General features: G+C 42.9%; 2 protein-coding genes and 12 non-coding genes across 14 annotated transcripts in view; 4 read left to right on the top strand and 10 right to left on the bottom strand.

The window, feature by feature from the left end:
- LOC141381693 (uncharacterized) overlaps positions 1–12,947 on the top strand; it is an 835,171-nt gene that overhangs the window by 43,282 nt on the left and 778,942 nt on the right. The gene's annotated exons all lie outside the window — the stretch shown is intronic.
- The window catches only part of zgc:173705, a 129,939-nt gene that overhangs the window by 39,367 nt on the left and 77,625 nt on the right, over positions 1–12,947 (bottom strand). The gene's annotated exons all lie outside the window — the stretch shown is intronic.
- On the bottom strand, positions 4,359–4,431 carry trnam-cau (transfer RNA methionine (anticodon CAU)). Its single transcript has one exon. It is a non-coding gene; the product is annotated as a tRNA-Met (tRNA).
- trnal-cag (transfer RNA leucine (anticodon CAG)) lies at positions 4,526–4,608 on the top strand. The gene has a single exon. It is a non-coding gene; the product is annotated as a tRNA-Leu (tRNA).
- Positions 5,214–5,286, bottom strand: trnam-cau (transfer RNA methionine (anticodon CAU)). The gene has a single exon. It is a non-coding gene; the product is annotated as a tRNA-Met (tRNA).
- trnam-cau (transfer RNA methionine (anticodon CAU)) lies at positions 6,068–6,140 on the bottom strand. Its single transcript has one exon. It is a non-coding gene; the product is annotated as a tRNA-Met (tRNA).
- trnav-cac (transfer RNA valine (anticodon CAC)) lies at positions 7,750–7,822 on the bottom strand. Its single transcript has one exon. It is a non-coding gene; the product is annotated as a tRNA-Val (tRNA).
- trnal-cag (transfer RNA leucine (anticodon CAG)) lies at positions 7,917–7,999 on the top strand. The gene has a single exon. It is a non-coding gene; the product is annotated as a tRNA-Leu (tRNA).
- trnam-cau (transfer RNA methionine (anticodon CAU)) lies at positions 8,883–8,955 on the bottom strand. The gene has a single exon. It is a non-coding gene; the product is annotated as a tRNA-Met (tRNA).
- trnam-cau (transfer RNA methionine (anticodon CAU)) lies at positions 9,736–9,808 on the bottom strand. Its single transcript has one exon. It is a non-coding gene; the product is annotated as a tRNA-Met (tRNA).
- Positions 10,589–10,661, bottom strand: trnam-cau (transfer RNA methionine (anticodon CAU)). The gene has a single exon. It is a non-coding gene; the product is annotated as a tRNA-Met (tRNA).
- On the top strand, positions 10,756–10,838 carry trnal-cag (transfer RNA leucine (anticodon CAG)). Its single transcript has one exon. It is a non-coding gene; the product is annotated as a tRNA-Leu (tRNA).
- On the bottom strand, positions 11,444–11,516 carry trnam-cau (transfer RNA methionine (anticodon CAU)). The gene has a single exon. It is a non-coding gene; the product is annotated as a tRNA-Met (tRNA).
- Positions 12,297–12,369, bottom strand: trnam-cau (transfer RNA methionine (anticodon CAU)). The gene has a single exon. It is a non-coding gene; the product is annotated as a tRNA-Met (tRNA).

Here is a 12,947-nt window from a genome sequence, read left to right as displayed (position 1 = left end):
CATATGGTGTATAGAGCAGATGTTGGAAGAAGAGAACTGAAACACATGATTGAAAAACATAAATATGTAGATGTATGGAGAGAGAGAGAAATAGAGCCAAAAGAGAATACTCAAGAAGGCAGTGGGTGAATACAGTTTTAAAACAAAGTAGATTAGACTATGTTTTATGTACAAGAAATTTAGAATCTTTTATTTCAAATATTTTTTACAAGATTTTTAGCTGTAGTGACCATGATTTTCTGTATGTAATGATGGATTTCAGTGGAGTTGAAAGAGGACCAGGTGTTTAATACAGAGCTTTTAAAGAATGATTTTTATAAAATTGAAATGGAAAACTTTATTATTAATAGTGTGAATGATGAGTTATATGATGAAGAAATAAGTGTGTGGTGGGACAATGTAAAATTAGAGGCCAAAAGATTTTCAATAGAATGTTCAAAGAAAATGCAGAAAGCCAAAAGAGCTAAAGAAAGACAATTAAACAAAGAATGGGAGAATGAAATGGAAAAGATAACAGAAGGAAATATGGATATTAGGAGAATAGTGATATTAGAAGAGAAACTGAAAAAACTAGAAGAGGAAAAATGTATGGGAGCTAGAATAAGAAGTAAGATAAAAAATACAGTGGAAGGAGAAAGAAGTACAAAGTTCTTTTAGATTTGATAAAGAATCTCTCAACAAAAGAGAAAACTGTCAAAGATAAAGAAAGTATTTTAAGAACCGTTAAAGATTTCTATGAAACTTTGTTTAAAGCAAAAGGAGTTCATGAAGAAGATAAGGATTTTTTATTAAATCAAATAAAGGTTAAAGTAAGTGAAGAGGATAAAAAACTGTGTGATAGTGATATAACTGAAGATGAGATCAATGAAGCTATAACACAATTAAGTAATGGGAAAAGCCCTGGTTTAGATGGTTTGTCATCCGAATTTTATAAGACTTTTAAAGATGTTTTAATTTCCAATTTTAAAAGATCTTTTTATTGCTATTTTTAAAAAAGGACAGTTGAGTGAGAGTATGAAGAAAGGAATGATTAAAATAATTTATAAAAATAAAGGTGATAAAGATAATTTGCAAAATTATAGACCTTTAAGTATGCTTAATACAGATTATAAAATATTAGCAAAGATTTTAGCAAACAGACTTAAAAAGGTAGTTCCCACTCTTATTACTACTAACCAGGCTTATGGTGTTATAGGTAGAGATATAGCAGACACAGTAACAAGCATCAGAGATTTAATCTGGTACATAAAAGAAAAAAAAGATGAAGGATTTTTATTCAGCATAGATCTAGAAAAGGCTTTTGATAGAGTTGAGCATAGCTATTTATTTGACGTAATTCAGAAATTTGGCTTTGGTGAGAATTTTTTTAAGTGGATAAAATGTTTTTATACAGATATTTTTAGTTGTTTTAAAATAAATAGATTTTTAACCGACTACATTGAGATTTCTAGATCTATAAGACAAGGATGTCCTTTATCAGCGTTATTATACACATTAGTTGCTGAACCATTAGGCTTAGCTATAAATGGAGAAAAGGAAATTAAAGGGTTTAAAATAGAAATCAATAGATCAGAACAGAAAATTTTTCAGTATGCTGATGATACCACTCTATTTTTAAAAGATTTTAAAAGTGTTGGAAAAGCTATGGAAATATTTGATAAATATTGTCGAGGATCGGGAGCAAAAGTAAATAAAGAAAAAACTGAATATATGAAGATGGGTAAAGTAGACGTTCCACAAGGAAATTGGGAATATAAAGAACAAAAAAATTACATAAAGATCTTAGGCATTACACTGGGATATGATGAAATTAAAACTAGAGAAATAATTTGGGATGAACTTATAAATAAAATGGAAAAAAGATTATGTTTTTGGAAACAGAGAGTATTGTTTTTAAAAGGAAAAGTACTGGTATTAAATTCTCTTTTTCTATCTAAGATGTGGTATGTTTTAAGTGTTGTTAGTCTACCTACGTGGGTGTATAAGAAAATAAAAACTATGATTTTAAAGTTTTTATGGGATGATAAACCATCTAAAATTGCATATAACACTATCATTGGAAAGGTGGATGAGGGAGGACTAGGACTTATAGATCCATGGATAAGAATGAAAAGCCTGAGAATTAAAACATTAAAAAAGTTTTTAAATGAAGACAATATTCCATGGAAAAGCATAATGAGTTATTTTATTAATAAATGTGGACAAATAGGAGATGATTTCTTATGGATGGTGTTGAGCTTGGAGTGCGTAGCTTAAGCACTAAACAGAACGACTCGTTTTTATCAGCGTCTTTTATTACTCACTTTTACATGCTCTCTCTGTACAGCATGAACACGAGACGGTAAAACTTCCGTACAACAACAGTACAACGTGGTGACGTAAAGCACGTAAACAACATGACGTCATCGCTACAGTACCGTAATACACTGAAACATAATTATGAACCCTTCAGTGATTATATTAATACAATGAGCAAGAGTGCCAGTACTTTAACAGATGGCATTTAAAGACCGCATGATAGAAAATATTCCTGAGTTTTATAAAGAGTTGTTGAGAACATGGAAATGCTTTTATAATAATATACAAACTGAGATTGAAGGGAGAAAACTTTATTTACAGCAACCCCTATTTTTAAATCAGAACAATAAAAGTAAAAAGCAAATGTTTTATGAGAACTGGTATGCAGTGGGTTTTAGACAAGTAAAAGACATTTTATATGAAATAAAACCTGGGTTTTTACCGACTCAAGCAATAATAGATACACTGGAGGAAATAGAAGATGTAGATGATAAAGAAAAAAATTGAAGATCAATACAAGAAGTTAAAATTAGCATTACCAGATCACTGGATCAAAACTATTGAAGAGAATGAAAAAGAAACAGAAAATAGAAAAATAAAAGTTTTTTTTAAAAATGGATGAAGATAAAATTAGTATCAATGATTGTCCTATCAAGATGTTTTATACATGTTTGTGTAATACTGTGTTTAAAAAACCTAAATCAAGAGAATTTTGGGAAAAGTTATTTGAAAACTTTGATACTTCAAGTATATGGAAAAATGTAAGATCAATTTTAAAAAGTCCAGCATTGGAAAACTGGATTTTATGTTAAGACACAACTGCATAATGACAGAGATCATCTTTAAAAAGATTGGGGTATCACAAGATGATTTGTGTAAAGTGTGTTTGGAAAAAAAGGAAGGCGTGTTACACCTATTTTTAAATTGTAAAAAGTTGAGTGATTTTATGAAGATGTTGAAAACAATGGTGTGTAATTTTCTGTATGATGAAAACATTATTTTAGAAGAATGGGATACACTGTTTTTATTTGGTTTTAATGGGAAAACAAAAAATAAGTTTGCTCTTAATTATATGTTGACTCTTGCAAGATTTACAATATGGAAAAGAAGAAATATTATGAAACAAAAGAAAAAAGAAATTCCATTGGTTTTGTTGTACAAACAGATTGTGACTGAGGAAATAATGGTTATATATGACTATTGCAAAATGTATGAAAAGATGGACATTTTTGAAAAATGTATTACAAAAAATAATCCATATATTGTACAAACTTGGACTGGTTTTGAAGTTTTCTTACCTGGAGATTTTTAAATATTTTATCTTTTAAATATTTGTATGTATAAATGTCATGATTGTTGATGATGTATTTTTTAATAAAGAAAAAAAAAAAAAAAGGCACTGCGTTCAGGTCGCAGTCTCCTCTGGAGGCGTGGGTTCGAATCCCACTTCTGACAAACCTAATCTTTGGCTACGCGTTCAGGCTCAAGTCTTTAACTCTCTGGCACCATGTCCGAGTGATACAGTAACACTGACAAAGCACCGCATCAATCTCGTTGTGCCAAAGTTTATGCAGCGTAGCAGTGTCCCTGGCAGCCTTAATGGGCTCTTTAGACTGTAGGTTTTAAGGCGTTTGCAATCAAGGTATTGTCCACAAAAACTCGGAAAAGCATGTGAACAAAACAATGGACGAGGACTTTAATGCAAGTGAACCAAAAGGGGATCAAAAGTACTGTCTTGGAATGCCATGTAGTGGAATGTCCTGGGATGCCGTTGATTTTTAAGGCAATGGGATTCGCAGGACTTTTCGTCAAATCCTCGCACAACGTTAATTCATGACATTTGACAGATCCACGCCGAACGTCAAGCGACACCGTGATAGGAATGGGAGCATCTTACCATCATTGCTTCAGACTCAGGAAATGTTCTTGGAACTTCACACCACCTGGCCTCCAGAGGAGCTGTAGCTTTTTTTGCCCCGGGGAAGCATTATCCACACGGAAAGGAATAAAAAATGCTGGCCAGTCATCTAGGCGCTTCCAAGTGCCAAAAGGTAGCACCTTGCCCCGTGTGAGGCTCGAACTCACGACCTTCAGATTATGAGACTGATGCGCTGCCTACTGCGCCAACGAGGCAGACTGTTAGACCTGGGCAAACTGGGAAACACCAGCTTCCATGTCAAGGTGCTGCGGAGTGGCTCCCAGGAGACAGCTTAGGTCAGGCAAGCATGTCAGGATGGCCGAGCGGTCTAAGGCGCTGCGTTCAGGTCGCAGTCTCCTCTGGAGGCGTGGGTTTGAATCCCACTTCTGACAAACCTAATCTTTGGCTACGCATTCAGGCTCAAGTCTTTAACTCTCTGGCACCATGTCCGAGTGATACAGTAACACTGACAAAGTACCGCATCAATCTCGTTGTGCCAAAGTTTATGCAGCGTAGCAGTGTCCCTGGCAACCTTAATAGGCTCTTTAGACTGTAGGTTTTAAGGCGTTTGCAATCAAGGTATTGTCCACAAAAACTCGGAAAAGCATGTGAACAAAACAATGGTCGAGGGCTTTAATGCAAGTGAACCAAAATGGGATCAAAAGAACTGTCTTGGAATGCCATGTAGTGGAATGTCCTGGGATGCCATTGATTTTTAAGGCAATGGGATTCGCAGGACTTTTCGTCAAATCCTCGCACAACGTTAATTCATGACATTTGACAGATCCACGCCGAACGTCAAGCGACACCGTGATAGGAATGGGAGCATCTTACCATCATTGCTTCAGACTCAGGAAATGTTCTTGGAACTTCACACCACCTGGCCTCCAGAGGAGCTGTAGCTTTTTTTGCCCCGGGGAAGCATGATCCACACGGAAAGGAATAAAAAATGCTGGCCAGTCATCTAAGCGCTTCCAAGTGCCAAAAGGTAGCACCTTGCCCCGTGTGAGGCTCGAACTCACGACCTTCAGATTATGAGACTGACGCGCTGCCCACTGCGCCAACGAGGCAGACTATTGGACCTGGGCAAACTTGGAAACACCAGCTTCCATGTCACGGTGCTGCGGAGTGGCTCCCAGGAGACAGCTTAGGTCAGGCAAGCATGTCAGGATGGCCGAGCGGTCTAAGGCGCTGCGTTCAGGTCGCAGTCTCCTCTGGAGGTGTGGGTCGAATCCCACTTCTGACAAACCTAATCTTTGGCTACACGTTCAGGCTCAAGTCTTTAACTCTCTGGCACGATGTCCGAGTGATACAGTAACACTGACAAAGCACCGCATCAATCTCGTTGTGCCAAAGTTTATGCAGCGTAGCATTGTCCCTGGCAGCCTTAATGGGCTCTTTAGACTGTAGGTTTTAAGGCGTTTGCAATCAAGGTATTGTCAACAAAAACTCGGAAAAGCATGTGAACAAAACAATGGAAGAGGGCTTTAATGCAAGTGAACCAAAAGGGGATCAAAAGTAATGTCTTGGAATGCCATGTAGTGGAATGTCCTGGGATGCCGTTGATTTTTAAGGCAATGGGATTCGCAGGACTTTTCGTCAAATCCTCGCACAACGTTAATTCATGACATTTGACAGATCCACGCCGAACGTCAAGCGACACCGTGATAGGAATGGGAGCATCTTACCATCATTGCTTCAGACTCAGGAAATGTTCTTGGAACTTCACACCACCTGGCCTCCAGAGGAGCTGTAGCTTTTTTTGCCCCGGGGAAGCATGATCCACACGGAAGGGAATAAAAAATGCTGGCCAGTCATCTAAGCGCTTCCAAGTGCCAAAAGGTAGCACCTTGCCCCGTGTGAGGCTCGAACTCACGACCTTCAGATTATGAGACTGATGCGCTGCCTACTGCGCCAACGAGGCAGACTGTTAGACCTGGGCAAACTGGGAAACACCAGCTTCCTTGTCACGGTGCTGCGGAGTGGCTCCCAGGAGACAGCGTAGGTCAGGCAACCATGTCAGGATGGCCGAGCGGTCTAAGGTGCTGCGTTCAGGTCGCAGTCTCCTCTGGAGGCGTGGGTTTAAATCCCACATCTGACAAACCTAATCTTTGGCTACGCGTTCAGGCTCAAGTCTAACTCTCTGGCACCATGTCCGAGTGATACAGTAAAACTGACAAAGCACCGCATCAATCTCGTTGTGCCAAAGTTTATGCAGCGTAGCAGTGTCCCTGGCAGCCTTAATGGGCTCTTTAGACTGTAGGTTTTAAGGCGTTTGCAATCAAGGTATTGTCCACAAAAACTCGGAAAAGCATGTGAACAAAACAATGGACGAGGGCTTTAATGCAAGTGAACCAAAAGGGGATCAAAAGTAATGTCTTGGAATGCCATGTAGTGGAATGTCCTGGGATGCCGTTGATTTTTAAGGCAATGGGATTCGCAGGACTTTTCGTCAAATCCTCGCACAACGTTAATTCATGACATTTGACAGATCCACGCCGAACGTCAAGCGACACCGTGATAGGAATGGGAGCATCTTACCATCATTGCTTCAGACTCAGGAAATGTTCTTGGAACTTCACACCACCTGGCCTCCAGAGGAGCTGTAGCTTTTTTTGCCCCGGGGAAGCATGATCCACACGGAAGGGAATAACGATTGATGACCAACTAAACTTCTCTGACCACATTTCTAGAACTGCTCGATCGTGCAGATTTGCACTCTATAACATCAGAAAGATCCGACCCTTCTTATCTGAACATGCAGCTCAACTCCTTGTTCAAGCTCTTGTTCTCTCCAAACTGGATTACTGCAACTCTCTACTAGCTGGGCTTCCAGCTAACTCTATCAAGCCTCTTCAACTGCTCCAGAATGCAGCAGCACGAGTTGTCTTCAATGAACCTAAACGAGCACATGTCACTCCGCTGCTAGTCCGTTTGCACTGGCTGCCAGTTGCTGCTCGCATCAAATTCAAAACTCTGATGTTTGCCTACAAAGTGACTTCTGGCCTAGCACCTTCTTATCTGCACTCACTTCTGCAGATCTATGTGCCCTCCAGAAACTTGCGTTCTGTGAATGAACGTCGCCTCGTGGTTCCATCCCAAAGAGGGAAAAAATCACTTTCGCGAACGCTCACGCTCAATCTGCCCAGTTGGTGGAATGAACTCCCTAACTGCATCAGAACAGCAGAGTCACTCGCTATTTTCAAGAAACGACTAAAAACTCAACTATTTAGTCTCCACTTCACTTCCTAAGCTGCAATTGCCTCTTTGAATATCACACTAATTGTAAAAAAAAAAAAAAAAAAAAAAAAAAAAAAAAAAAACTACTAACACTTCCCTTCTTAGACTTTACAGACCTGAAACTTGCCTTTAGTACTTATTCATTGTTGCTCTTAGTTGTGTAAATTGCTTCCTTGTCCTCATTTGTAAGTCGCTTTGGATAAAAGCGTCTGCTAAATGACTAAATGTAAAATGTAAATGTAAAAATGCTGGCCAGTCATCTAAGCGCTTCCAAGTGCCAAAAGGTAGCACCTTGCCCCGTGTGAGGCTCGAACTCACGACCTTCAGATTGTGAGACTGACGCGCTGCCTACTGCGCCAACGAGGCAGACTGTTGGACATAGGCAAACTGGGAAACACCAGCTTCCATGTCACGGTGCTGCGGAGTGGCTCCCAGGAGACAGCTTAGGTCAGGCAAGCATGTCAGGATGGCCGAGCGGTCTAAGGCGCTGCGTTCAGGTCGCAGTCTCCTCTGGAGGCGTGGGTTCGAATCCCACTTCTGACAAACCTAATCTTTGGCTACGCGTTCAGGCTCAAGTCTTTAACTCTCTGGCACCATGTCCGAGTGATACAGTAACACTGACAAAGCACCGCATCAATCTCGTTGTGCCAAAATTTATGCAGCGTAGCAGTGTCCATGGCAGCCTTAATGGGCTCTTTAGACAGTATGTTTTAAGGCGTTTGCAATCAAGGTATTGTCCACAAAAACTCGGAAAAGCATGTGAACAAAACAATGGACGAGGGCTTTAATGCAAGAGAACCAAAAAGGGATCAAAAGTACTGTCTTGGAATGCCATGTAGTGGAATGTCCTGGGATGCCGTTGATTTTTAAAGCAATGGGATTCGCAGGACTTTTCGTCAAATCCTCGCACAACGTTAATTCATGACATTTGACAGATCCACGTAGCAATGTCCCTGGCAGCCGTAATAGGCTCTTTAGACTGTAGGTTTTAAGGCATTTGCAATCAAGGTATTGTCCACAAAAACTCGGAAAAGCATGTGAACAAAACAATGGACGAGGGCTTTAATGCAAGTGAACCAAAAGGGGATCAAAAGTACTGTCTTGGAATGCCATGTAGTGGAATGTCCTGGGATGCCGTTGATTTTTAAGGCAATGGGATTCGCAGGACTTTTCGTCAAATCCTCGCACAACGTTAATTCATGACATTTGATAGATCCACGCCGAACGTCAAGCGACACCGTTATAGGTATGGGAGCATCTTACCATCATTGCTTCAGACTCAGGAAATGTTCTTGGAACTTCACACCACCTGGCCTCCAGAGGAGCTGTAGCTTTTTTTGCCCCGGGGAAGCATGATCCACACGGAAGGGAATAAAAAATGCTGGCCAGTCATCTAAGCGCTTCCAAGTGCCAAAAGGTAGCACCTTGCCCCGTGTGAGGCTTGAACTCACGACCTTCAGATTATGAGACTGACGCGCTGCCTACTGCGCCAACGAGGCAGACTGTTGGACCTGTGCAAACCGGGAAACACCAGCTTCCATGTCACGGTGCTGCGGAGTGGCTCCCAGGAGACAGCTTAGGTCAGGCAAGCATGTCAGGATGGCCGAGCGGTCTAAGGCGCTGCGTTCAGGTCGCAGTCTCCTCTGGAGGCGTGGGTTTAAATCCCACATCTGACAAACCTAATCTTTGGCTACGCGTTCAGGCTCAAGTCTAACTCTCTGGCACCATGTCCGAGTGATACAGTAAAACTGACAAAGCACCGCATCAATCTCGTTGTGCCAAAGTTTATGCAGCGTAGCAGTGTCCCTGGCAGCCGTAATAGGCTCTTTAGACTGTAGGTTTTAAGACATTTGCAATCAAGGTATTGTCCACAAAAACTCGGAAAAGCATGTGAACAAAACAATGGACGAGGGCTTTAATGCAAGTGAACCAAAAGGGGATCAAAAGTACTGTCTTGGAATGCCATGTAGTGGAATGTCCTGGGATGCCGTTGATTTTTAAGGCAATGGGATTCGCAGGACTTTTCGTCAAATCCTCGCACAACGTTAATTCATGACATTTGACAGATCCACGCCGAACGTCAAGCGACACCGTTATAGGAATGGGAGCATCTTACCATCATTGCTTCAGACTCAGGAAATGTTCTTGGAACTTCACACCACCTGGCCTCCAGAGGAGCTGTAGCTTTTTTTGCCCCGGGGAAGCATGATCCACACGGAAGGGAATAAAAAATGCTGGCCAGTCATCTAAGCGCTTCCAAGTGCCAAAAGGTAGCACCTTGCCCCGTGTGAGGCTCGAACTCACGACCTTTAGATTATGAGACTGACGCGCTGCCTACTGCGCCAACGAGGCAGACTGTTGGACCTGTGCAAACCGGGAAACACCAGCTTCCATGTCACGGTGCTGCGGAGTGGCTCCCAGGAGACAGCTTAGGTCAGGCAAGCATGTCAGGATGGCCGAGCGGTCTAAGGCGCTGCGTTCAGGTCGCATTCTCCTCTGGAGGTGTGGTTTTAAATCCCACATCTGACAAACCTAATCTTTGGCTACGCGTTCAGGCTCAAGTCTAACTCTCTGGCACCATGTCCGAGTGATACAGTAAAACTGACAAAGCACCGCATCAATCTCGTTGTGCCAAAGTTTATGCAGCGTAGCAGTGTCCCTGGCAGCCTTAATGGGCTCTTTAGACTGTAGGTTTTAAGGCGTTTGCAATCAAGGTATTGTCCACAAAAACTCGGAAAAGCATGTGAACAAAACAATGGACGAGGGCTTTAATGCAAGTGAACCAAAAGGGGATCAAAAGTACTGTCTTGGAATGCCATGTAGTGGAATGTCCTGGGATGCCGTTGATTTTTAAGGCAATGGGATTCGCAGGACTTTTCGTCAAATCCTCGCACAACGTTAATTCATGACATTTGACAGATCCACGCCGAACGTCAAGCGACACCGTGATAGGAATGGGAGCATCTTACCATCATTGCTTCAGACTCAGGAAATGCTCTTGGAACTTCACACCACCTGGCCTCCAGAGGAGCTGTAGCTTTTTTTGCCCCGGGGAAGCATGATCCACACGGAAGGGAATAAAAAATGCTGGCCAGTCATCTAAGCGCTTCCAAGTGCCAAAAGGTAGCACCTTGCCCCGTGTGAGGCTCGAACTCACGACCTTCAGATTATGAGACTGACGCGCTGCCTACTGCGCCAACGAGGCAGACTGTTGGACCTTGGCAAACTGGGAAACACCAGCTTCCATGTCACTGTGCTGCGGAGTGGCTCCCAGGAGACAGCTTAAGTCAGGCAAGCATGTCAGGATAGCCGAGCGGTCTAAGGTGCTGCGTTCAGGTCGCAGTCTCCTCTGGAGGTGTGGGTTCGAATCCCACTTCTGACAAACCTAATCTTTGGCTACGCGTTCAGGCTCAAGTCTTTAACTCTCTGGCACCATGTCCGAGTGATACAGTAACACTGACAAAGCACCGCATCAATCTCATTGTGCCAAAGTTTATGCAGCGTAGCAGTGTCCCTGGCAACCTTAATAGGCTCTTTAGACTGTAGGTTTTAAGGCGTTTGCGATCAAGGTATTGTCCATGAAAGTTCGGAAAAGCATGTGAACAAAACAATGGACAAGGGCTTTAATGCAAGTGAACCAAAAGGGGATCAAAAGTACTGTCTTGGAATGCCATGTAGTGGAATGTCCTGGGATGCCGTTGATTTTTAAGGCAATGGGATTCGCAGGACTTTTCGTCAAATCCTCGCACAATGTTAATTCATGACATTTGACAGATCCACGCCGAACGTCAAGCGACACCGGGATAGGAATGGGAGCATCTTACCATCATTGCTTCAGACTCAGGAAATGTTGTTGGAACTTCACACCACCTGGCCCCCAGAGGAGCTGTAGCTTTTTTTGCCCTGGGGAAGCATGATCCACACGGAAGGGAATAGAAAATGCTGGCCAGTCATCTAAGCGCTTCCAAGTGCCAAAAGGTAGCACCTTGCTCCGTGTGAGGCTCGAACTCACGACCTTCAGATTATGAGACTGACGCGCTGCCTACTGCGCCAACGAGGCAGACTATTGGACCTGGGCAAACTGGGAAACACCAGCTTCCATGTCTTTGTGCTGCGGAGTGGCTCCCAGGAGACAGCTTAAGTCAGGCAAGCATGTCAGGATAGCCGAGCGGTCTAAGGTGCTGCGTTCAGGTTGCAGTCTCCTCTGGAGGCGTGGGTTTAAATCCCACATCTGACAAACCTAATCTTTGGCTACGCGTTCAGGCTCAAGTCTAACTCTCTGGCACCATGTCCGAGTGATACAGTAAAACTGACAAAGCACCGCATCAATCTCGTTGTGCCAAAGTTTATGCAGCGTAGCAGTGTCCCTGGCAGCCTTAATGGGCTCTTTAGACTGTAGGTTTTAAGGCATTTGCAATCAAGGTATTGTCCACAAAAACTCGGAAAAGCATGTGAACAAAACAATGGACGAGGGCTTTAATGCAAGTGAACCAAAAGGGGATCAAAAGTACTGTCTTGGAATGCCATGTAGTGGAATGTCCTGGGATGCCGTTGATTTTTAAGGCAATGGGATTCGCAGGACTTTTCGTCAAATCCTCGCACAACGTTAATTCATGACATTTGACAGATCCACGCCGAACGTCAAGCGACACCGTGATAGGAATGGGAGCATCTTACCATCATTGCTTCAGACTCAGGAAATGTTGTTGGAACTTCACACCACCTGGCCTCCAGAGGAGCTGTAGCTTTTTTTGCCCCGGGGAAGCATGATCCACACGGAAGGGAATAAAAAATGCTGGCCAGTCATCTAAGCGCTTCCAAGTGCCAAAAGGTAGCACCTTGCCCCGTGTGAGGCTCGAACTCACGACCTTCAGATTATGAGACTGACGCGCTGCCTACTGCGCCAACGAGGCAGACTATTGGACCTGGGCAAACTGGGAAACACCAGCTTCCATGTCTTTGTGCTGCGGAGTGGCTCCCAGGAGACAGCTTAAGTCAGGCAAGCATGTCAGGATAGCCGAGCGGTCTAAGGTGCTGCGTTCAGGTTGCAGTCTCCTCTGGAGGCGTGGGTTCGAATCCCACTTCTGACAAACCTTATCTTTGGCTACGCGTTCAGGCTCAAGTCTTTAACTCTCTGGCACCATGTCCGAGTGATACAGTAACACTGACAAAGCACCGCATCAATCTCATTGTGCCAAAGTTTATGCAGCGTAGCAGTGTCCCTGGCAACCTTAATAGGCTCTTTAGACTGTAGGTTTTAAGGCGTTTGCGATCAAGGTATTGTCCATGAAAGTTCGGAAAAGCATGTGAACAAAACAATGGACAAGGGCTTTAATGCAAGTGAACCAAAAGGGGATCAAAAGTACTGTCTTGGAATGCCATGTAGTGGAATGTCCTGGGATGCCGTTGATTTTTAAGGCAATGGGATTCGCAGGACTTTTCGTCAAATCCTCGCACAACGTTAATTCATGACATTTGACAGATCCACGCC

This window comes from Danio rerio, chromosome 4 (assembly GCF_052040795.2).
Source record: "Danio rerio strain M-AB ecotype USA chromosome 4, GRCz13ab, whole genome shotgun sequence".
NCBI lineage: Eukaryota > Metazoa > Chordata > Actinopteri > Cypriniformes > Danionidae > Danio > Danio rerio.
This window is presented reverse-complemented; position numbering and strand designations above follow the sequence as displayed.